At 45.7% G+C, this 26,243-nt stretch overlaps 1 pseudogene across 1 annotated transcript in view; it reads left to right on the forward strand.

Moving 5' to 3' along the window:
• The first annotated feature begins 1,595 nt into the window (after positions 1-1,595).
• LOC308154999 (VWFA and cache domain-containing protein 1-like) overlaps positions 1,596-26,243 on the forward strand; it is a 45,217-nt pseudogene continuing 20,569 nt past the window's right edge. Inside the window, exon 1 of the transcript in view lies at positions 1,596-1,847. The product of the transcript in view is annotated as a VWFA and cache domain-containing protein 1-like (transcript). The remainder of the gene's footprint in view (positions 1,848-26,243) is intronic.

Below are 26,243 nucleotides of genomic sequence, written 5' to 3' on the forward strand. Positions count from 1 at the left end.
GAGCAGGCCAACGCCAAGCTGCAGGCTGCAGCTGGGTCAGACATGCACTCAAGTGTACTATTTTCTAATCAGCACTTGGAACAGAGAAAGGCTCTCTTGGAGACTGTTCCTGATTGGAGGTCCGCTGGATGTATTCAAAAGCCCTTAACTTCAAAGCATCACATTAAATGTATATCACTCAGAGCAGGCCTGGGCTGTCATTAGAAACCCTTTCATTTGACACGAGGGACCTGGCTTATCATCACATTTAGTATTACTGGACTGTAAATGCATAAACTATGCATATGAAGTATGTAAGGAGATTTCCTGTGCCATGCAAAATATATAATACATTATTTGCAGAAGCACATAGTTAACAATACGTTAATAATGGTTTGGAGTATGGCCATTGGCCTGAAGTTCAATGTCAAGTTTATTATATCAACATCATTGTAGATATGTGTGGAGACATAAACATGGATGATTAATAGAACAGACGCGATCATTTGGTTCAGAATAAGTCCGTTTTTTTTTGTTTTTTTTTTAATCACATCAGAGACTGCAGTGGAGACTCCGGTCCTACAGGCTTCAGTCCTGGTTTTACTAGTCGTTCATGTTACAAGACTGGGTGGCTTGGAGAGCAAAGCAGATTTGATATTAAAGTGCAAATTCATGATGGTCACTATCAGCATTGGTAAACAAATACAAATTTAAAAAGAGGTAATAATATAGGTGCTTTACGTCATTAGATTTTTATTGGCAATACAATACAATTCAAATATTTTCATAATCTGTTATAATATGCTGTGGTGTGACAGCTGTGAATATTATTATACTATATTATATATATTCTATATATATATATAATATATATAATATTATATATATTATATAATATAATATTATATATATATAATATAATAATAATATATAATTATGTATTAAATGAATTTCCCCACGGGGATAAATAAAGTATCATTGAATTGAATTGAATTGAATTGAATATATATAATATATATATATATATATATATTATAATAATATAATAATAATATAATAATAATATATTATATTATATATATATAGAATATATATTATATATAATATATTATATTATATATATATTATTAATATATATTATTAATATAATATAATATATTATTATATTATATTATACTATTATGAATATAATGTAGCCATGTGCTGATATCATCCGTGCTGAACAGTGTTTTACAGCAGCCTAGTTTTTTGGACTGTTCTCCAAATCCAAGTCAATCCTAATTCATTGGCAGCACAAGATCCATGCCGTGGTTTCGCTCCCACGCCGTCTGCTTTCACCCCCATTGTGATTCTCCGGCTCACACTTTACTGGGAGTTAGCGCGAGTGAGCAGGATCGATCGTCAAAAGAACTATCATAGGCGCTTTACGGATTTATTTCCCCTTGTGTTGTGGATTTCTAGAAGATGCATTGATGCGGCTTTTTAATATTGAGGGAGTTCGTTTTGAAAGTAAGGTCCAATCTAGCAACAAAGTTGAGAAGTAGTTCCCTTGAAGTTTTTCCCAGGGCTGCAGCAGAGCGAATTCCCAGTTTTACTATTCAACCACCCGAGCCATCATGGAGGGGAGGAGAGGAGGGAAAAGATTCGTGATTTTAACGCGAATTCCCTCCGCGGATTGGAATAAGCACTCTCCACTTCACTGGTCCAACTTCATGGCTGTTTCTTGGAGCTTTGTCGCATTCTGGGGGCTTCTTTGTTGTGGATTTTGCGGTGCTGAAACGGACTTTTCGATCTTGGAGGAGGCACAAGTTTTAGCTGTCCAAATGAAAAAGCTGTCCTCGCAGGAGCTGGGAGTCTTCACTATGCAGGTAATTTCAACAAAAATATTGTGTTTTGGTTGTTTGTCAACTAACATCGCAAAGGTTCTACCGTTTGACATTGTTCTTGTGGACATTCTCGTTAATTCAGTTGACTATGTTGGGTCATCTTGTGGCTCAATTCATAAATAATATAATACAGCAAAGCATGCGCTGCCGCAGAATCTCCAAAAACTGCTACATTGTTGCAATACTAGCGACATTACTAGTGAGGTTACGTTATTTTACAGAAATGCAACAATTGGGTTACAACTATAAACTGAAAACAACCTCGTTCTTTTAACTCGAGCTGCAAATGTGGCTTTGATTGGCCAAGTGGCTGAGCGTTCTGAGAGGCGCTCTCTTTGAAGTCGTATGCGGATATTGACAATGTTGCAGTGGGACAACAACACCTTGACATAGTTTGTGGACTGTGACTTGTATCTGTGACGCCACTTTATCTGGACCGTCGTCACCTTGAAGGAAGTTTTTTTTTTTTTTAAAGGGCTTAATTATTCCAATTACACTATTTGCTCTCCAGATTTTAGCGTTGATTATCCGATTCCGCATTATCTATTCAATGCCTTGATGAAGACGTACTGACTGCATTTCGTGTCACATTTCACCTAAACGTCCCTTTTCACATCGGGTGGGGGTAGGGGGGGGGAGTGTGTGTGTGTGTGTGTGTGCGTGTGTGTGTGTGTGTGTGTGTGTGTGTGTGTGTGTGTGTGTGTGTGTGTGTGTGTGCGCGCGTGTGTGTGTGTGTGTGTGTGTGTGTTGTGTGTGTGTGTGTGTGAGAGAGAGAGAGAGAGAGAGAGAGAGAGAGAGAGAGAGAGAGAGAGAGAGAGAGAGAGAGAGAGAGAGAGAGAGAGAGAGAGAGAGAGAGAGAGAGAGAGAGAGAGAGAGAGAGAGAGAGAGAGAGAGAGAGAGAGAGAGACTGAGAGCGAATGGGGGAGGGGGGTTTCTTTGAACTTCACATTGCATTCACATTTTCCCTGTTCCAAAGCTTCCATTGTTGGTGAAATTAACTACAAGATTAAATGTCTGATTTGTGCAAGTGAATGTATTATTTAGATGCAAGGTAATTTCAGGAACATTTTTATTTGAATATAATTATATATATTTACAATTTTATTGCATAGAAAAGCAGTGGGCTTGGTGTTTTTCCTGATATCTAGCTGCAAACACATGTGTTGTTTGAAATTGACTGAATTTTCTACCTTCATTTTGCCATGATGTTCTGTGTGTGGATTGTGGGTCTGATTTGGTGAATTTCAAACTGTTAGGTCTCGGTTGTGTTACAGGAAACTACCACACAATCAGAAATCAGATTTATTTATTTATTCATTTTCAAATATCCCTGACAATTGAGTGTTAGAATTAAACATTTAATTCAGGCTATTTCACGTGCTCAGAAACAGTGTTTATCCTGCTCATTTTGAGGGGAGCCTCTGTTAACAAATGGCTGACAGAGCAGTGGTGGTGTGATGTGTGGTGGAGGGCTTTCACACTTCAGAGGCCCAGAGCATAGGGGTGGTCAGTAGGGGGCCCGGCCCAAATGGTGTTTCATCTCCACACAGAGCTTCATCCTACCACCGGGACCCGGCTTTGTGGCCTCCTCTGATCCTAGGATCCTCCTTTGTCCCCTCCCCCCTCTCTCTCCCTCCCTCCCTCTCTCATTATTTCTCTGTTCCTCTCTCACATAATTATGCTGAGCTGTGGTGGTAAATGCAATTAATAGAATAATGGATATTCTCTTCATCTGATGTGAGACTGAGGGTTTCCGTTTGTTTTTGTTTGACGATACCACAAAAATTTGCTGCCAAAATTCAAGCGTTTCCCTTTGAAGTAGCAGCATTTTAAGGTCGACTGTCGTGTTATTTTACAAGCTGTGAAAAATCGAACTCCGCCATCCCAGCCATTTGAATTTAATTCAAGCGATTCTTTGAAAAAATACGACACTGTGTGTTTGGTCAGCCTCCCTTTCCTCATAGGCAAGAGATCTGCGTCCAGATAAAACAGTCGTCTGACTATGTCAATAGGTCTGGAGATGTGGCCCTGTGGGGCGGCCTAGTGGACACCTGTGCCGCTGGTCAGACTCTGGCTCTGCAGGTGTGTAAACGGAGCTGGAGCGGTCCCTCCCATTTCTTAGTCAGTGATTTTCCAGGCTGCAATTAAGTAGAACTGTATTTTTCCCCATGCATTGATGGCTCAGAGTGATTTGTACAGGAAAGATTGAACAAAACGACGACTGATTAATGTGGACTACAGGTTAAAGTTAATGTTCATAACAAATGGGATTCATTTTATTTCGCCATAGATCAACCCCAAAAAACATGCAAACGTCTCCTCTTTTTTTTATATATGTTTCTTTTCCTGAGGGAACCCAACCCAACCATCATTCTCCCTCTTGTTTGTAATTTGATGTGTGCCCCGTCATGGTTCCTGAGTCAATGGGTCAAACTGATACAATCTGTCAGTAAGTTATTCAATTACCCAGGGAGCTGGTGGACACAGGCAAACCCTATGTTCTCCTATGCGTCCCTAATTTAATGTATGGAAAAAGATCAAGTGCTTGTGTGTAGAGATGAGCGTTGGTGCTGAGTGTCTCTGAAAAGTGTTTTGAGGACATGAGTTGAAATGAGGCTATTTTATATTTTTATCATTTAGTTGGGATAACGATAGGCTACAATTAAATAGCAAATGTGTAAAATTGATTGTCTTGTTGCTCTTTCATATACTGGCATATTCTTAGACCTGTCCTGGGCTGGTCTGGTTACACATCCACCATTAGTTGCTGAAACAGTGTTGGAAAGGACAATTTGATTGGGAAAGATCCAAGCGAGCGCGGTATGGTTTGGGTCGGCCTTGTAGTGTTTAAAGCCCCTTAGGCTAAGCCGAGCATAGGGAAAGCATTATAGCTGCAGTAGAACACAGACGGCGGTCCCACTTTTACTGAGAGCATGAGTACGTTCTCTCTGTTCACTGGTTATTTAAATGGGAATGTCCGTAGGTTTATTTTAAGGGGTTGATTCTCAATCGGTCCCCCGCCGTCTGAAGAGTGCATCCTGTAATCAAAGGTGGGGTGGGGGGGGGGGGAGTGTGTGTGTGTGTGTGTGTGTGTGTGTGTGTGTGTGTGTGTGTGTGTGTGTGCGCGCGTGTCTGTGAGTGTCTGTGTGTGTGTGGGGGGGTGCGATTTGTTTTGGAGTGGTGCGTTTTAGCCCTCTTAATTGAATAATGATGGTAATTGCGGGGGCACCTGTGCAGGATCCACAGGAGAGAGGAAAAAGGAGGGAGCTGTTCGCCCCGTCGTTGGTCGGGATGTTTTTGGGCTTGGGTTCTGTCCAAGGACAACAGTCGTTGAGAGGCTATCAGAATCCTATTCGCCGCTTGGTTATTTAGTTTTACTAAGACCGGACGAGGTCGGCTAGAGCCCTTTTTTTTTTTTTTTTACATTTCTCTCTCGACTTATAAAAAACGCAGCAACACATTGGAATTCTTAATGGCCCTCTGCAGTGGGAGCTTCAAAGAGTCTGTGTTCCATTGGCTATGCTAGTCTTGTAATAGATGCTATCGGCCCTGTGCTACATATGAAACATCAGTGGTGTTGGCTACTAGTTATTATAAACTCTCTCTCTCTCTCCTCATAATAAATTCTGTTGAGAGTTGTGCTGGGTCTAATTACCTCACATTAAGGTTGTACGTCTTTGACAGATAGCGATGACGCCGATGCTGAAAATAGGCCCCATCAATTAAGCATGTTGCCACACCAGCATGCAGCCTAGTGAAGTGCTTTATCCTGATGTTGGAGCGAAGCTGTTGCCCTTATTGGTTATAATAAATGACAGTTGGTTGATTCGGTGTTCCGCACTGGGCCTCGATTTGGACGCCATTTTAGATGCCGTCCCGAAATCAGTGCACAGTTAACGACCCTCCATCCATCACACTCACTGGGGCTGGGGGGAGAAGATTGGGGGTGAGTAGGGGGTTGGCTTCTCTAGAGTGGCTGCCTGCCTGAGTCTCTCTGTGTTGGGCCACAGCAGCTAGGCTAGGCTATCTCCCTCCTCCAGCCCCCCTCCCTCCCCCCGGCTACTCCCCCACTCCCCGCCACATGTTTCTCTGACAGGGCGAGCTGCTACTCTTTTGTTCTGTGGGGCCTGAACTCCGACTGACCTCACCTCTAGAGCTGCCATCACTTCTGGAATGCTCAATGGTTCTGGAGTGTCGTGGCGTGGGGTGTTGTTAGGATTCTAGGATTCTACATGATGATGTTCCAAGAGAATTCTTAAGAGTAGCAGCCAGCCACAGGTGCTTTCCATTAAAGTCTGTCTTGTCTGCATTGCATTCTGGTTGCAAAACCTCCCATTTTGTCACTCCGTTGTAAATCATGATCTGCCACTGCGGTTCATGAGAATCCTGGCTGTCGCTGCGCCACAGTTTAGCCCAGCCTGGCTCTCTCACTCTCGCTTTGGTTTAGGATGACGAGGTTCGTCTAAAGAAATTTTTTTCCCCCATTTGGTTCAAGTTTCAGATGTTAGATAAAACACTCAATCTGGAGTTCTCTGCTATGAGCAAAAGTGCAATGGCTCTGTGTGTGTGTTGACTCTTGTTCTGGGACAGGGAACCACTTTAATATCATTCTAATAAACGTTTGGCTTGTTCAGAAACCTAGTGAAACAGCCCAGCTCAGCTCTGCAGTATGCTGCCTTACTTACGAAACAGGAGAGAGGAGAGAAAGAGAGAGGGAGAGGGGGACACACATTTTCATTAGATGTGGGCTGCCTGTGTGTTTTGGCCATGCTCCAGGCAGTGAGGTACTCCAGCCCCCTTGTTTCAGCCCTCTATACCCCCACCCCCATCCCTCTCTCTCACACACACACACACACACACACACACACACACACACACACACACACACACACACACACACACACACACACACACCACCTCTCCTTGGCCCAGGCCAGGAATGAATGATACGGTGAACAGCATTGTTCCAGATGGAGCTCCAGACTACTTCACTTCACTTTTTTAGACCAAAAGTGAGTTACGACCAGAGAAGATTTTCTTTCCTCCTGAGCCCAGCTGTTGGGGTTTTACATCGTTGGTACAGCGTGGTAGATGATTTATCGCTGCGCCTTTTGATGGCTTTCCCACATACTTGGTTAAAGGCCTTTTTTTTAATGTAGGTTCTGTTCTTGACCAAAGTGATTTTCAATGTATTTTACCTTCATCCTTCATATCTGTTTTTGCTTTTTACCTCTCTTTTTATCCTTTTTTTTCTCTTAGTACCTGGCAGAAACCGTCCCCTAGAATGCCAATGCGAAAGATCAAGAGGGAATGTTCCACTGCAGCTATCTCACTAGAACATCCAGCAGTACATAGCCTGTTTATGTTTTTCCTCGGGTGAAAATGCTTTTGATTCCTGACTTCCCTTCTTTTATCAGTTTCCCTTGAATCTCAAAATCTCTAGACAGTCAGGTGGCCACTTCTCCTTCGAATCTTCCAACAGAAGTTGAGGGAAATTGAGTGGCCAACCACCCCCCCCACCCCCTCTGTTCCCAACGAGAGCTGTGCTTCCTTTCCGAAATGGCTTTATTACTAAACAGGAGCAGTAATTAACTAGCTCTATTTTAATCAGTTCACTCGCCCCATTCGCATACACTCTCACGTGCGCACACATACACACTCGAAGAAAAGGAGCTTTATTGGGGCCTGTCTTTGTGTGTGGGAGCCGCCTGTGGTTGCTCCTGCAAGTCTGACCCAGAATAGGAGGCCAGGCACCCTACCACACCAACCCCTCAGCCTCCACAATGGAGAGGGCCCACATGAACCCTCCTGGAAAAGAAAGAGGGAACCAGGAAGGGAGGTGGGGAAAGAGGGGGATGGGGTGAGTGAGGTGGACTGTTGGGGGAAGTAAGGGGTGGGGGTGGGGGGGGGATCAGTGGTTTCCCCTCCTCTCTCCTCTCCTCACCAGCCCCCCACTGTTTGTTAGCCACCGTTAGGTCCCCATCCCCCTCCTCTCACTCTCCTGCGGGAGGCTTTGCATTCCCAATGAAGGGGAGAGTTGGAGCTCCTCCTGTTTGGACATCAGGCTAGATTTCAGTTGCTCTCTCCCCCCCCCCCCTCTAAATATGTTACTTTTTCCATAACTTGCACACATTAAGAAAACAATAATCATGATACAACCCTTTGTTTGTTCAATATTCTGAGTGTTGAAGTTGTTCCCCTCACAAGCTGACGTTTCGCGTGAAACGTTTTCCGAAGAAATGCTGTGTAGAACCATGTCCCCTTTCGCAGGCCGAGAACAGTCCGCTCATGGCAGTACGTGTTTGTTTTTGTACTCGTGTGAAGTTCTGTGTGAAGATATGAGTGTATATACACATGACACAGTAGGTCTATGCTGGAGGTATGGGGAGGAGAAGAGATGGGGTGGGAGGGAGGAATGGGGAGGGGAGGGGAGGGAGGGAGGGGGGGTTGTTGGGAGCAAGAGCCTCCACAATGGCCAGTGCCACAGTTTGATCACATGTCCATGGCGCTGAGGCTCTTTCACTGGCCTGAACAAGTTAAATGACTCCTCTTCATTAAGACTGAGCCCCCTCTCAAAGGCTGGGGTCAAAGGGCAACCGGGGTCAGCTCAGTGAGTCTGACTCCTCTCCTCACAGCCATTCATAATGTCACACAAAGACCCCACAGCACACAGAGCCATAAGACCCCCTGATCGGTCAGCTCACTGGAATGGTCAGTGCCCTCATACCACTCCCCCCCTTTCTCACTACCTATCTTCCGCCGTAGACTGAAGACCTATCTCTTCAGGCTAGGCTACATCTTGACTGTCCCTCCTAAAGACCTCTTCATCTGCACTACCCCTCTGTACAGTTTATCTACTGTAAATACATTTAATAATAATAATTCTTCCTTCTTCCAGCATTGTGAATGCCAATGGCCCTTGGTCCATGCATGCATAGATGTTGTTTTTCTTAATGGATAGATCATTTCACTTACTTAGACAAATGTATTTCCTGTAGGCCTAAGTCGTTTTGGATAATTGTCAAAAATGTACATGTTAATGTATTTTATAGGCCTTTTTCATAAAGAAGCCGTTTGTTTGACTTCTTCTTTGAGGAGTATTGCCAACTGAAATGTGGCATGCGGGCCTATAAATGTTGTTATAGACGTTTGTGGTCGGAAGATAAACTGATTGGAATTCGGCCCTCGGGCAATGAAACTTGTTTCTAGTGGTGTAGCCTTGTTTATCTGATTTGGAGAGAATTCTCTCTCTCTATTGGTAGCTCTGGCAAGGGTGGTGGTAAAACTATCATCAGTACAATTAGAGTGATTTAGTGTGTTCAGAGTGTATTGTCTCACACACACACACATACTCTCTCACTCACTCGCCCACCAGTTTATAGAGGAAGTGACATAGGAGGTGGTGAGATGATCCAACTCGTGTTCAAGTGCAGGTAAGCCTAGATAAAACCAGGTGAGGTGTTTGTTCACCATGCTGAGCTTCACCATGGTGCATTGGGATGTTGCGGATTAAGGAGAATGGAGCCCTTTCACAGTGAGGTGAGATTTCTCTCACCAGCAGAGCCTATAGAGAGAGAATGATTGAATGAGAGGGGGATAGAAGACAGGAGGAAGAGAGAGAGAGAGAGAGAGAGAGAGAGAGAGAGAGAGAGAGAGAGAGAGAGAGAGAGAGAGAGAGAGAGAGAGAGAGAGAGAGAGAGAGAGAGAGAGAGAGAGAGAGAGAGAGAGAGAGAGAGAGAGAGAGAGAGAGAGAGAGAGAGAGAGAGAGAGAGAGAGAGAGAGAGAGAGAGAGCTATTGTTGATGGGAACACTGCTCTCGTTCTCATTGTTTCCTCAGGCCTCAGGGCCTGTCTTCAATTTCTGGTTGGTCTTTTTTTTTTCTTTCTTTTTTTTCACTGGTGTTGTAAGTTCCTGAGTGTAGGACACATGTGACAGAGATGCCCCTCCCCCGCGCCTCTGTCTCTACCTCTTTTACTTCCCCTTCTCTCCTCTTTTTGTTACCTGTTGCTCATCCCTCCGTCTAATTGTGCCGGGCGGTAGGGGGGTGTGAGACCCAGGACCGCCGTCTCGGGGTAGTTCTCCGGATCATCGGGCTCTGGAGATGAAACAGGAAAGGGACCTTGGCTGAGGTCTGAACTTTGACCCCTCTTTCGCTGTAGCGCAAGGTTGTTTGGCAGATGAAAGGAGCGAGTGGAAAAAAAGAGAGAGCTCACTAATTGGGTGGCAGAGAGGAGTGTTGGGGCTTGGAGTAGGGGGATATGGCGAGACACACACTTGGCAAGACACATGTACGCACGCACGCACACACACTCACATATATACACAGCAGCAGCAGCGGCAGCAGCAGCAGCTGTGTTTGGCTATCAGTGTCTCTAAGCTTAGGGCGCTGTCTGCCAAGGACTGGGTCATTTTATCTGCCCTGACTCACGAGTAATGCAACACGGGCATTAGCAGAGCAAAACAGGCCCGGTGCTCAACATTACACTGTACATTTCCTCCCGCTGCTATGTAAACACTACACCGGCCCACCGAAGAATAGAGCTCATTTGGGCTGGGCTAAATGGGTTTTGCCGCCGTTTTTTCTTTTTTTTACGTGTCCCATTTGGAGCCGCTGGTTTGAGTGTCTGAGTGTGTTTGTGTATGTTTTAATGCTCCCAAGAGTCAGATGAGATGTGTGCTGATGAATACGCTGAGAAGAAGTAGGAACCCAGTCAGTCTGTTGGACATACACAGACAAATTCACACACTTAAAAGAAAGACCATCCAGATGTTCTCAATTGTTAACTTACTAGCTCTTCAAAGGGTTTTAGCCCTCCTTTTTAGAAGAAGTACCGGTAGGCTGTCTAGTTTAGGCTTAGGGTGTCTAACGTTAGCTTCTCTTGTTAGCCTGTACTGTGTAGCCTATCTAATGGGCAATTTCACTATTTCATGAGTTCAGTGGACACGTTTTATCCTCACTTCTCGATCAAACATTTCATAATTTACTTCCCTGAATTATATAGAAGCCACTAACCAGTAACCATGACTGGACTGGGTGGAAGTTCTGTTTTGATTTGGTGGATTCGGTTAAATGGGGTTTGTTCCAAACTGCAGTGAGATTCGGTGTAAACAGGGCCTGCGTAGTGAGCATGTGGTGTGTGGCCTAAATTCGTGGCTATGGTCAGGCTGGCAGTAATTGGGTTTTGTACCCTGTTTGTAATAATGCCTTCAGTAGTTGGGTTGGGTAGCCGGTCTTTAGAGGTTGGCAGCGGTTGGGTAAAGTTCCCTGTGTTTGCCCAGGCTGGCAGCCGCGCCGCCTCTCTAGCTGAGCCTTGGGGACAGCTCCCCGGGTCCCTGGCGTCGGCTGAAAGGGAGATTGAATGTGATGGAGGTCTGGGGAGAGTCTGGGTGATACAGAGCACTGTGGGAATGCAGGTGGGCCGTAGAATCTCAGAAAGGGACAGAGAGAGAGAGAAAGTTGTGTGTGTGTGTGTGTGTGTGTGTGTGTGTGTGTGTGTGTGTGTGAAATGAGGCCTGTTCTTGTTCATTGTAGTGTGCAGCACAGCCATATGGAGAAGTCCTCCATGAGAGATTTTGTCATATGTTTCTTGCAGATCAGAATAGAAGCACAGACTTGCTGTCCCCCCCCCCCCCTCCTTCTCGCTGCCCCCCCCCCCCCACACACACACACACACTCTCTCCTTCTTGCTGTTCCCCCCGCTCTCTTCCTCCTTCTCACATTCACACTGTCAAACCCTTTCTTGATTTGCATACCAGAAACTTGTGTATGTCCTTGGGGAGCTTCTTTCTCTCTGTCTCCCCTCCCCCCCCTCTCTTCTCTCCCCCCCCCTCTCTTCTCTCTCCCCCTTGCTGCCTCTCTTGCAAACACCAACACAGAGGCAACGCTCAGCTCATGAGACTATATTGCAGAGGATTTAGGCAGCATATGAACAACAGCACTGCATATTTGGATGATTTCCCTGTATGCTTGCCGTCATTGGATTGTGTTTGACACGTGTGTGCGTGTGCGTGTGTGTGTGTGTGTGCGTGTGTGCGTGTGTGTGTGTGTGTGTGTGTGTGTGTGTGTGTGTGTGCGCGATTTGTTGAGGACCCACTGCAACAGGCATGCGTTAGTGAACTCACTCAGCTGTTCATCCTTCATGTTGAAGGACCTCAGCCCGCCGTGGGTTGTGAGTGTGTTGACGTACGGATCGTTTGTCTGTATTTATTTGCCTGTGTCTTTTCTCAGCTCAGCTCTCGCACCCCGGCTGGAGTCCCACACTGTATTCAGCCTTGTTTGAACTAGGATTTTAGCTCCATCTTCCATCCAGCCTCCATTGTTGTTTGGGTTTCTAACTAACGGATTAGGTGTGAGCGGGTTTGTCGGAAACACTGGTGCTTCGGCGGTGCATTTACGCCGGTGCCAAAACCAACTCCAGCTGCACACCTCTCACCGTACCCTTCTCTCTCTTCATCCAGCTCTCTTTCTCCTGAGGGGAGGAAAGCAAACAGGACTTTATTTTTTAATGAGAAAGATGGTGAGAATGTTTAATATTTCAACAGCAGTGTTTCAACACCACGACATACAGTATAGCAATCAGAATGATTTTCCCCAACCCTTTTTTTGTATTATTATATGTTTCGGGCATTTCTGCTTTTATTGGGATAGAGACAGTAGAGATTGACAGGAAGGATGGGTGAGAAAGAGGAGAGATGACATGCAGGATATGTCGACGGCAGGAATGGGGACACAGATTACATGGCTGACACCTTAGTGTGCTACACCACCAAGCGCCCCAAGGAATGATACTACCGGTAATGAATAATAATTTCCTGAATGAAGTCCCTGCAGGTCTCCAGCTGGTGTTGCTCCAGCGTCCTGTCTATCGCGTCCCGTTTTGTCCCGTTTAGAAGTTTCAGTTCTGTCCTTAGGCTGTCCTCAAGTAGGCTAGATGTATAGTGTTGAACTCTATCCACCCCCTCCCTGTATCTGGTCTTCCTCCCGCGGCCTCCAGAATTCTTAATTGCTATCCAGGATCAGATGGAGCTGGCTGATTTTCCCCCTATGGTACTCCAAATCTACCAGATCCTGGATAGCAAAAAAAAAATTCTTCGAGATTTTGAGTTTTAAAATACTAGGCCATGGTCATTCTGTGGGCTAGTACACATAACATAAATAACATAAATAATAATGTCTAAAACCTAAACATTTCTAAAAGCTTCTGCCATGCTGACTGTAGGCTACATCTACTGTATGTGGTTTGTTGCGAGTAGGGGTGCAACGGTTCAGTTGGCCCACGGTTTGGTATGAACCTCGGTTTTTGGGTCACGGTTTCGGTATGTGTTTTGTGCGTAAGGAGAAAAATGCTTTATTTATTTACAAACTGTTACTTTACTTTATTTTGCTTATACTTATGGAAATTTAACATTCAGACACTTTCCAGAATATGACTGGTATATTATAAAATAAAGTATAATAATAATATTAATATATTATACTTTGAAAAAATATATTAATATAGCCTATATAAACACAAAACACTTTAGTGCCTCTCAGGCATGACTACTGGTATAGGAGAGGAAGAATTAAAAGTAAAAGTGCACTTTAGGCTTGACAGGCACGACACGCATGAAGCAATGTACGTTTCTGTTCACAGTTTTCGTTCCCTCATCATTGTATTCAATTCCAAAACCGAAATTACCCGAAACGCAGATTTTAGCAATCTGGGTCTTCCTCAAACTGTTGCCATGTTCTCAACTCCGCTCGCCAACATTTGAACAAGTCACAGAAGCAACTGAGTTCCAAACAAACTCGACCTCTGACTTTCAATGGAACGAATCATAAACCGAAAAACCGACATTCACTAGTGCGTATTGAACCGTGGATGGCGAACCGTATGGTTCAATATAAAACCATTGCACCCCTGGTTACGAGGCCTGTGTTGTGCTGTTTGTAATGCAGAGAGGCCCTTTTTCTGCCCCTTCCTGCCCCTCACTGTTGAGGGTAGGAGCTGGAGAGAGCGGTGTACTGTAGGACAGTGGTTCTCTAGGTGTACTGTAGGACAGTGGTTCTCAACTGGTCTGGCTTTGAGACCCACATTTTCCCATGGTCATTAAGTTGCGACCCACTTTTATAGAATTCAAACCGAACAAATAGTGAACACTTACACAATGTCATCATGACCATTCTTAAAAAAAAAATAAAAAAAAATAAATATAAAATAAATAAAATAGTAATAATATTTTAAAATAAAAGTAATAAAATACAGCACATTACTCGAGCAATAACAAACAGATCCCGATTAATAAACTGATGAGTATGAACATCACAACCGTGTGTGCTGCAGATCCTGGTGATTATGAATAAAATGAACATCATGACTATATATATCTGTGTTTACACACACACACAATATGATAATCTCTCCAGGCGCATAGGCCTACTCAACGGGGGACACTAATGGGATAATTGGGGATGTGCTTTACTCCTGAGTCCTGATAAGTTTCAAAGTCTGGGGTGATGGTCAACAGAACAACTCTCAGATCATAATCTGTGTTCTACCTGTTTCTCTGCTTTGACTTGAGCTGGACCAAAGTTGAGAAGCCACTTTCACACATAGCTGAATGGTAGGAGGATTTTGACTGCATGAGTGGTAAGATACCACTACTAGGACACTCATCACCTCGTTGCAGCAGAACTAGGGGAGGCTTACTAGGGATGTGCATATAAAAAAAAAAATCATATTTGAGTAGGCTAATCGGTGGATGCTATGAACGAATAATCGATTATTCGATGTGTGCCGACATTCACGAAGGCAGGCATGGATCATCGGCAAGAAATCACTTAATATCTTATACAAAAAAAAAAACTTTAACAGTGAAAAATCGAATTTATTCTGGTATTAATCCTCATGAATTTCTCCTTCTGAATATTTAAATTAGGCTAACATAACAATAATGCAAAACAGAAAAAAGGCATGCCGCTAATACCTACCCTGCGCTCGCATTAGAGCGATGTGGGCATTTTGTATAGCTGTCCAGACTCAGACTCTCAGAAAACAGGGACCAATGAAATGTTTTTACTCACATCAAAACCTGAGGAACACTGTTCCCAGTTTAGGCCCACCAAACCCAAGTACAGATCCACAGTGCTGAAAATGTTCTCTGCCTTTGTAGTGGTAGGGAGATCTCTACTGCAGAGAAAAGTCTCCCTCCCATAGATGTCTCACATAAAGAAGTAAAATTGCATGGTTAAAAATATCTGTGTAAGGCATGGCTTCAGGAGGGTAGCTAGTAATGTGGGCGCCTGTAAATGATCATGGGGAGGAGTGTATAGGTAGGCTACTGTAAAAGGTGTGTTAGGCTTTGTATAAGGCTTAGGTCATGTTCTCACATGAAAGTCTGAATCAGGACCCAGAGCAAGTGGATGAGTTTGCAACATTGTTGCCTAAATTATTTCTCTGATTTGCGTTCTCATAGCCCTTTATGTAAACGAAGTAACATACGCAATCGAAGCAACAGACGTGGTAGTTGATTGGTCAAAAAAACACGCATGCGCTGTTGTTTTCCTATGGACTGCCTCGAGCAGCGTTCTCACCAAAAGCGAAGCGAAGCAAAGTGATGGATGCGTCGGACTCGTTTCTAACCGGAGCGAAACCACCCTTTTCAAGCGGAGCATCCGACGGTCGTTTGCTCCGGGAGCGACTTCGAATGCGCGTTCTCACAGCTCCAAACAACGCAGAGCAAAGCGAACTTCATCCTAAACTCGGTTTCAAGTGAAGCAAATGTTCTAGTGAGAACCCACCCTTAATGTTGTTCGGGGTGTGCTTCGCGAACCAGCTTGGCTTTTTCATTGTCCGCAAGGAGTCTACTTAGGCCATCAACAACTCCGTTTTTTTAGATATGATTTGAAAGTATTTTAGTAGCTATATGGCAAGAGAGCATGAAACCATCCAAATGTAAACGTCATTTGGAAACAAGCCATCCCACGACAAAGACAAACAGGTCGAGTAATTTCAAAGACGACTCCAGGAGCTGCGGGCATCGCAGGACCACACCACTTTCGAATGATATCATCGGTCGGCGCATTGAAGAAATGTCTGGTGACATAAAACAAAAGACTACAGCGTGCCTCCAGGCAAGCTCTTACTTATTGTTTTAAACCCCTTTGATCATTGACCCACATTTGGGTCACTACCCACTAGTTGAGAAACACTGCTGTAGGAGATGTTGTCCCAATACAATGGAATGTTCAGGTTCAAGTGATAGCTCTTGGTTGGACCACCGCATCCGTGTCCCTGTTGCCCTGTTGTCCCTGTCCTTTGTAGCGTCAACTGTGCACTTTGAGATAGTTTTTCCAATGAAAACCGCATTAACAAATTCAATGTGTTATTTATTATTAGAATTATTATGGCAAGTGATGATAATGAAGACTGGTGGCTTTCTGCACTGTTCCTCTGCTTTGTTAATAAATTACTCTCCCTCTCTCTCTCTCTCTCCCTCTCTCTCTCTCCCTCTCTCTCTCTCTCTCTCTCTCTCTCCCTCTCTCTCTCTCTCCCTCTCTCTCTCTCTCTCTCTCTCTCTCTCTCTCTCTCTCTCTCTCTTAAACGTGGCCCAGTGGATGGAGATTGCATTTGTTTTACGTGTGTGTTTTTTATGTGTGTTCTTTGGCATTGTGGTTTCCTGCCGCAGGTGGGGGTCGCTGCTCATAAACCTTCTCTGAAGCTCTGATACATTAATCTGTGTGTGTGAAAGAGAGTGAGTGTGTGTTTGTGTGTGTCTGTGTGTGTGTGTGTGTGTCTTTGAGTGAGTGTGAGAGAAGGTACTGCCAGCAGCAGTCACAGTCCAATGGCTGCATCCTATGGGCAGGTCCGACGTCACACGGTTGGAATGACCAGCTCAGGTCTGCTAGTCTCTCAGGTTTTCAAGTGATGTGTGTGTGTGTGTGTTTCCTTTATTTGCCTAGACTGGCCCGATGTTTTCCTTCCTCCCTCACCACAGTCCCTTTCCTTTCCCCTTAGCACCCAAGACTAGCCAACACAAAGCTCACAGGGAGTTAATCATGGCCACATCGCCTTGACAGGCTACGCTACGCTAGGCTACGCTATGCTAAGACAGGTCGAGGATGGATGTTGGCGAGGGAACGCCAAGCTCAGGTCAAACCAGGGCATTCGAGGCTAGGCCAGGAGATGCTACGCTAGGGCTAGACTAGGCCAGGAAATGGGCCAGGAAATACTGTATGCCAGACAAGGCCAGGAAAGGTTATGCTATGCTAGCAAAGGCAAGGCTAGTCAAGCTAACTAGGTTTAGTTTGGCAGCTCGGCTGAATAATGAAGCAGCTGAATCTTTACTGCAGGGCGGATCAGCCTTTTATTAATCAGCCTTTACAACCGGCCTCAGAGTGCATAAGGGAGTCCTAAAGAACAAAGGTCCGTCTATCGGGAGCCCCTCAAACTATCGCCAGACATGATCTCACACCACACGCAGTAACTTGAGGAGGACCACCTCAACACTACTCATCCCTTTATTATTAGGGATGCACGATATGCATTTTTTCCAACCGATACCGATATTTACCCGCTTCTCGTGGCCGATAACCGATACCGATACCGATATTATTATTTTATTTTTTCTTTCCTAGCACCAGGGGAGCTCCCCCTCCCAAATTTCGTTGTTTGGTACCTGTACTATATCAATGACAATAAAGACCATTCAGATATAATTTCACAGTTCATAACCTGTAGTTCATGCACACCTGAAGGTAAGAAAGGCTATGTAGTGAGCAAAGATTGATGATTTAATATTCCATAGTGATCTCACCAAATCTAACTTACATCACTATTGTTAACACAACAAAGAGAACACTTCTGACTCTTCAAATGTTCATTTATTATTTCCTCTAACAAACAGAATCTGTTATACAGTGCACAATGCTTTTTTTAGCCAAGATCTGGCCTCCTTTTATGAAAACAAAAAAGGCTCACCTAAGAGTAATTAGATCAAAAAAGTGTCAAAAATAAAGTGCACCTTGTGCATCAGTCAATACAAAAATAAAGACTTTTAAAGAACCAAAAGTTTTATAGAACTTTTACAGAAACTAGTGCCAAATGGCTGCTTAGTCTGCAGATAAACAGAATGATACAAGGCACATAGTAGGCTACACTAGTACAGGGCTCTACGCTAACCTTTTTCACTAGGAGCACATGTGCTCCTAAATGAAAAATGTTAGGGGCACACAAAGACATTTAGGAGCACAGTGAAAAATGTAATTATAACACATTTTTATTAGTGATTTTGCAATTTTTGCACCAAAATCACACATTGGCCCATGCCTACAGCCCTACTAGACGCAGAGTTGATGGCATTGTATTATGGTAACTAGCTGTGTCAAGTTCTCCTGGTTAGCAGCATGTTCATTCATTCATCCATGTCATGCCTGTCAGCTAGCAGCTAGCAGCCCAGCCAGGCTTTAGGGCTAGGTCTGTCAGCTAGCAGCCCAGCCAGGCCATGCAGAGGTCTGTCTCCATGCTGCCCACCTCCCTGCTGCTGGGTCAGGCTACATCAGTCACACACGGTGGCCAGACAACTCCACATCTAGGGGTATTAAACTACCCCACATCCAGATGACCAGTCCCCAGCCCCATGCTGCCCGGGGTGGTGACATGTGGAGGTGGCCAGCCCAGCACGGTGCCTCTGCGGCGGCTAGCTGTTAGCACACCACCATCCCCGGGGGTCCCACCTCTCTGCCACACTCAAGTACAACATGTTGCATTTTCATGCCATTAGGCAACTTGCTTCCTAGGGTTTCCTAGGATTAGAGATGCATTTGGACTTCTGGAGTACCTCCACTACTTTCAATGGGTTCTGAAGGTCTGAGAGCTTTCTACTTTCTACCCTGGGTAGTTAACCCTGGTTGTAACCTTGGGTTCAAATCTGGAGTGTGTGGGACCAAATCTGTAGATGTGGTGAGCTAATGAAGCTAATGAAGCTTGAGATGAGAAAAGGGCGCTTGTCTCTTTAAGGCCCAGGAGGGAGTTAGCGATTAGCGATGTTAGCTTAGCGCCAGTTCAACAGAAGTAACTTCACTTTTAACATGACTTCCCGTGGTCGTAGCGGGCTGGCTGACGGCTTAAAATGTGGCCACACGGTTCGCGCAGATTTATTTTTAGAATAAAAAAATAATAAAAAAATCTGTACTCGCACGTGTGCTCGTGAATTTATTTCTCTAGTCGCACAGATGTATTTTTAGTCGCAAATGCGAGTGAAATGGTCGCACTGTAGAGCCCTGTAGTATGCTTAATAAAGCAACTGAAAAGGGCTGGGCTACTTTTAGTGCATGAGGATGAGGTAGGTTGTGATAAAGCCCATCAAACGTTTTGCATAAGAATTCAAAATAAATTGCACTGACATGGAAAAACTAAAAGTGCATGTTTTCCTTGTAAACAACTTGTCTTGTATAGCCTACATTCACATTCTCACCTAAATAATAGACACGTATTCCATTGGTGTTCCCTAATATACAAACTGAATACAATTCCTACCTCATAGAACCTTTGCTAGCCTAGTCTTCAGAAGCAGTAGCCTAGCCGCGGTGGTAGCCTAGCCTTCAGAAGCAGTAGCCTAGCCGCGGTGCAACACATTGAACACGCATTTGAAAACTGCAGGAAGACAGCAGACAGCTCAAAGGCTCAAGCAATCAATGAAAAAATAATGGAGTTGGTGGAGCTACCGAAGCGGCTAGGCTACCTTCTGAAGACTAGGCTACCACCGCGGCTAGGCTACCTTCTGAAGACTAGGCTACCACCGCGGCTAGGCTACCTTCTGAAGGCTAGGCTACCACCGCGGCTAGGCTACCTTCTGAAGGCTAGGCTACCACCGCGGCTAGGCTACCTAGTGCTTGATATTCCTTCCATACAGCGTGCTTGCAATGGTGATTCTTCAGGTGACTTATTAGATTCGTTGTGTTGTAACTCGTAGACCTTTGCCCTCCTCTCCGAACTTTTGTCGAACATGTGTTGCAAATTGCAAACGCACTATCTGCCTTAGAAATTGTGAAGAATGTCCACACCGGGGAAGGCATGTTTCGCTCGCGTCTCGTCTATACAAACTGCGTGCCTGAGCGCGGAAACCGGAAGCAGAGCGCGGAAACCGGAAACCGGAAACCGGAAGCAGAAATATTTCCGGCTTCATATTATCGGTTAAATATCGGCTAAATTTTATAATAAATACAGATACCGATAAACATTAATTCCCCAATATCGGGCCGATAAATATCGGTGCCGATAATATCGTGCATCCCTATTTATTATCTCCCTCTTGTGCTCTCTCTATCCCCCCTCTCTCCCCCTCTTATTTCTCTATTCCTCTCCCTTTCCCTCCCCCCTTCTTTTCTCTCTCTCTCTCTCTCTCTCTCTCTCTCTCTCTCTCTCTCTCTCTCTCTCTCTCTCTCTCTCTCCTTCTGAGCTCTGTCCTGCCAGTAATATGTTTCAGAGAGGGCGTTTGGCCATGACTGGGGCAGCTCCTCTTGAAGGAGACAGGCCGCTCTTGAGTGGTTGATGGTGAGAAGGTCTTGAGTGGTCGCTGGTGGAGCAGCAAGTTCTGTTTGCGTTGGCCTGCTAGACTTGAGTCAGGGCCATTAACAAGCCTTCAGACGCCATGTGATTGCCTTGTTACGCTGTTTCTAAAACTCTCTGGGATATTTGATCGGAATTACACACTTTATGTGGAAAAATATACTTAACATAGTTTGTTAAATGTATGGTAAAAGTTAAGTTTCCCACTGAGGCCTATTGCAGGGCAGATAGAAACCATTTCTGCTCTCTCTCTATCCTTAATCTCTTTCATAATTCCCTCAATTCTGGTCCCTTCATCGTGCCTATAGCTACCTCTCTATCACAGTCATCTCTCTCTTTCACACACACACACACACACACACACACACACACACACACACTCACACACACTTACTCTCTCTCTCTCTCTCACTCTCACTCTCTCTCTCTCTACCCTTCACTCTCACTTTCCCTCTCTTTAACACACACTCTCTCTCTCTCTCTCTCTCTCTCTCTCTCTCTCTCTCTCTCTCTCTCTCTCTCTCTCCCTCTCTCTCTCTCTGTGTGCATAGTGAAAGGCTTCAGTATGAAGTTGGCCTCTCTGGGGTGTGTCACTAGGGTGTGACTCTGGCTAGCGTTGCCAGGGCCCGCTGGCTGGCATGTGGCCGAGCAGCCCAGGCTCCTTCTAGGTCGAGACACTGGGCACAGGGCACGGCACCCTGGCAGGGTCACAGCCAGGCTAGAGAGGGCACTCACTGACCCCACCCCCCACCCCCCCATGCGACAGGAGGTCAGGCCAGAGGTTGAGACCGTGTCACAAGATCTCAAACACATGTAGGCCGCCGAGGCCACTTAGTCACTCATGCTAGGCCCTAGGCGAGCAGACATATACACTCACACACACACACACACACACTCTTATCAATCACTTGACATTGAAGGGCTGAATAGCTCTGCAGAATAGCTTTGATACACACTGGTATAGGAATAGTGGCCGCATAAACACACACACACACACACACACACACACACACTTCTAATATATAGGAAAGTATAATTAAACCCCCCCGAGTTGCCAAACGTCATTATCTACTTTTCTAACATTTCTTAGGAAACTTGGATGGGAGGTTTTGTTTTGGCCCTCCACTCTTGTTTAATTTAATTTAATTTTATCAGCTCAATGGAAACGCTCAGGTATGTGACTTTGATCTGCCGCTGGAACCGTTATACCTCGGTTACACTCTAATGACATGCTGTGGTTCCCGTCCTCAGTGAGCTTGGCACTGCCCTCCAGCATGTGTGCGCGATTCCGTTGGCATTGGACGAACTTCAGTTATTGCGGCGTTGTGCAATCGTGCGGTGGAAACCTGTTTAATAATGGTCAATTAGTTTGACATCATGAGACGATGAGGTCATCGGTCGGATCCCTTACCCCCTAACCCTGACGTGAAGGGGATGTCTATAACAGCATCGTAACCTCACGACCTCTAATGCCTCCCCTAGTAAAACAGCACTTTAGGAAGAGAAAGACCCCAGTCCCATAGTCATTGCAGAAGCCTTATGACCTCTGACCTCCACTGTATGCCCCTCAGTGTACTGGATCTCATCCCTGAGTGCTGTATTAGGCCCTAACCCCAGGACTTGATAGATTGAGTACAGCAGCCTAGTTCTAATGGTTTCTCTTTGTGTTGGTGTGTGTGTATGGTTGATTGACTGCAGGTCTCCACCTCTACACACATGCCGCCATTGGTGTGTGAATGGGTGAATGAGAGGCCGTTGTAAAGCGCTTTGGAGCAGCAAAAAAGGCGCTATATAAGTGCAGTCCATTTACCATTTTACCATGTCTGATTTAACCTGGCTCTGTCTGGGTGCAAGGGCCGTTGAGTGCTTTCATTATCACAGTCTGGCTGGGCTGGGCTAGGCAGTGCTAGGCTGGGCCTGACTTGGCTGGGCTGGGCCTGACTTGGCTGGGCCTGACTTGGCTGGGCTAGGCAGTGCTAGGCTGGGCCTGACTTGGCTGGGCTAGGCAGTGCTAGGCTGGGCCTGACTTGGCTGGGCTAGGCAGTGCTAGGCTGGGCCTGACTTGGCTGGGCTGGGCTGGGCTGGAAAGCACAAGCTCTCTTAGATTGTAGGCCCCAAAGTGAAAATGGCCACCAACGTAATGGCTTCAGTTTTCCCCATCCCTGTCTTACTGCTACTATGTGGATTAGATGTGGGCCCTCTTCTCGGGACACAGAGCTCCAGACAGCATTGTAACAGCAGTTGGATGGGACAGGACAGGGTCTAGACCTGGCTCAAGCCCAGATCCAGGACTCCCGTCTGTACGACAGGAAGCAAAGAGAGCGGGGGCTTTATGATCTGGAGAGATGGATGAGCACACGGAATGTCAGACGGAGGTGTGAGCTTTTCTGTCTTTTCTCTCCTCTCCGCTCGTCGTCCTATTGCCGGAGCCTGTGTTCTCTTTGAAGCTGCACGTCAGCCCTCTGCAGCAGAGTGTGGGACTCACAATACGCTATTTCTAGACAGGGGTAAAGAAAAGTCTCAGACAACAACACCACGCTTCATCTCATTAGTCCTTGTAAACACGGCGAAGAATATATGAGGCATCCAGACAGGTTTTTTTAAGTGAATTTGAACTCGCAACACAGAGAGAAAGAACTCCTGAGTTGTTAATTCTGCCGCGCAGGTGGCATTCCCCTACCGTGTCTGTTAGATGAGTCTCTCTTCAGAAGTGTTTTCCGTCGGGGGGTAAGGAGGAAGCGTTTCCCAGTACTTAGTATTCTGTTTTTCTTCTTTTTCTTTTAAGACTTTTTTATTTATTTTTTTATAATGTTTTCTGCTGAAATTCAGTTGCCTCTAAGTAAACGTATTGTAGTGTTGTAGTTTGCCTAAGGACACGTTTTATTTTGAAGCTGGTGGATTGAATAGGCCTAGGCCTACATGTTTATGGTTTTTATGACTACTCTTTCCACTAACGCATGACTGTTCTCAGGACTGTTCCTTCTCTAAGTTGGACACACTTAACAAGTAGCATCTGAAGCTGCAGCCCTTGATGTATGTTGTATGCTAGAGAGGGGGAGGTTAGAGAGAGGGAGAGAGAGAGGGAGAGAGACAGAAATAAAACACCCAGCCTATCCACTGTTGTCATTGTTATCCTCCCTCCCTCTCTCTCTCTCTCTCACATGTGGAAAGCATTATCTGGTGTCTGGTGAAGCAGCGAGTGCAACCAGAGCGTCTGTGGGCCTGGGATCAGTGTTGGGGATCTGCTGGGCGACCCTGCCTCAGTCTCTACGGGCCCTCTGCTGTTTGCACAAAAGGGGGTTTGTTATTGCAGAACTGCACTCTCTGACAGCCCCGCTCTCCCTCAACGGAGCTGGGGGGCTTGGGGGGCGGCGGGGGCGGCGGGGGCAGGGCACAGCCAGAGTTCACCATGGTGCAGGGAACCAAACCTAGGCTAGATAACATGCATGTTATTCTAGGTTTTTTGGCAAGCCTTATTTATTTATTTGTTTATGTTTAGGTAACTTGACTTCTCCCTCTCTACAGAAGGGAGCAAATCACCAGTTCGCCACAGGCAGGGCTGCGTGGGCGCCATATGACATGGTCTTGTTGTTGTCGTCGTGTTTTTAGGAGGCCATTTAGTTTTTCCGGGGATGCCTGTGATTACTATTCATGCTCTCTCCTTAGCCCGTCTTGCATGGTGGCTTTTAAGACATCTCCATGTTGAGAAGCCATCATCCGTGGTTGCTGCCAGTGGTCTTTGTGTCCAGGGCCTCGGAATGCCATGGTGTTTTATGGCCTCGCAGTGTTTAGCCCGTGCCACAAACGGGTTCCCTTGGCAACAGACTGAAATCATTACTCTTACATGTCTAAGTGCTAGACTTCTGCGTTTCTGTACATGAGAACTTGAGTTTTTCGATGTGTATTTTCCATGTGCCATCAATTATCCTCTGGAGTCAGAACGTCATGACAACTCTAGTTCTATTTTCATTTAAAGAAAATAAATCTTCTCACTTTTATTTTGGAACTAACGCACCACTCACAAACAAACAGTCACACAGATGCATGTAGACTACACACACACACATACACACACACACAAGCATGCACAGACGATTTTGAAACTGGAGAGGGATATTCAGAGCCACATCACACGCCGTGCTCCAAGCCTCAGCCAAGCAGAGCAGAGAGGAGGGGGGCGGGGGGGCGGGCGGGAGGGTAGGGATTTAGAGATGCAGCCCGAGGGTCAGAGGGTTCGTTAGTGAGATTTACCAAATTAAATGTACTCTCAGCGTCTTCTGAAAAGAGCAGGCATTTGGCAGACAGAAAAAAACCCAGTCATTTAATTAGACCAACCTGCTCTTGTGTGAATTGAAACAGAGACAAATTGATTAGCTAGGACTGAGTTTCTCTGGTCTGGATTGTGGTGTTCTGAATGTGGTGTGTCGGGATACGTTCTGTGGTCAAGCTTTCTCTAGTGGGTTAAACACGCCCCAGGATATCTGTATGGGGAAGGGGACAGATGTGGGCCCACACTGCAATATGACGTCACAGGAAGCAAAATGGCTGCAGCTCAGTGTTGGGGGGGGGGGGGGGGGGGGGATAAGTATGGGTTTAGAGATAAAGGGACACTTCACTAAATTTCTGTATCACATGTTTTAGGTGAAAACTGGGATTGAAAAAAAGTGTTTGTTAGGCCCTATTCATTTACATCATGGGGGGGGGTAATTTCCTTAGGACCTTTTCTCATAACTTCCAGTCATAAAATCCGTGTTTTCATACATATATATATAATATAATATAGACACTGGGATGGTGCTGGAGATAATGAATGTGATGTTGAAAAAAATGGGTGAAGTGTCTCTTTAAGATTTGAGGATGGGTAGTTTGAGGACGGGTATTTTTAGAGTGGGTACAGGCGTCTGTTTTGTGGAAGATGGAGGTGCCATTATATTTAAAATCTTTGTTGCTAAACACAGAATAGTGTTTTCGCTCTCTTTCACTCTCTCTCTCTCTCTCTCTGTCTGCATCCCCAGGTGCACGGCTGAGTCTTGCTTTGTAGCTGTCAGAAAAATGGAGGAAAGGGGGATGAGAAAGAAGAGGGGGGGGGTGGCAGGGGGAGGTAGAAAAAACAAAAAACATCAGAGGCGAAGCTAGGATGCCTCATCCCCGTCTCCGGCCCTTTGTAGTGCAATGAGTGGAGCTGCTCGGAGGGAGGGAGGGAGGGAAGGAAGGAGGAGAGGAGAGGAGAGGAGAGGAGAGGAGGCAGGGGTAGTGTACCTGCAGCAGGATGCAGCAGCAGCTCCATCCCAGACTCCTTTCTGTTGTCTGTCCTTTCATCTGCTGCTGTTTGTACCGCTCTCTCCTGTAGCTCCCTGAGCCCCCAGTCACTCCAATTCCCCTCTGCACGGCACACACATGTGGAAACACACACACACACACACACACACACACACACACACACAATTACATTACGTTACAGATGTGCCCCGCCCAGGCGATGCCCACAGACAGACAGACAGACAGACAGACAGACAGGCCCCCCAAACCTGGATCCAGTGACCAGAGCCAGCCCTGAAGAGAGGATTAGAAGCAGGCTGTGTATCTCTTCCTCCCACACCAATCCAATCCCACATTTCTGTGGCTCAGGGCTCCAGTCTGGCCTTTGAAGATGGCTGAATTGTTAATAGGTTTACCCCCCCCCCCCCCACACACACACACACACTCTAAAGGAAATGCTTCTCTGCCTCGCCTGCGACTCCCCCAACCTCTCCTTTCCACCAGCCCGGATGATTTCAGGAACCATATTCTCGCTGTGGGTGTGTGCGTCAGCTGTTTCTAAACGGGA

This window comes from Nansenia antarctica (genome assembly GCF_963989245.1).
Source record: "Nansenia antarctica genome assembly, chromosome: 1".
Taxonomy (NCBI): Eukaryota; Metazoa; Chordata; class Actinopteri; order Argentiniformes; family Microstomatidae; genus Nansenia; species Nansenia antarctica.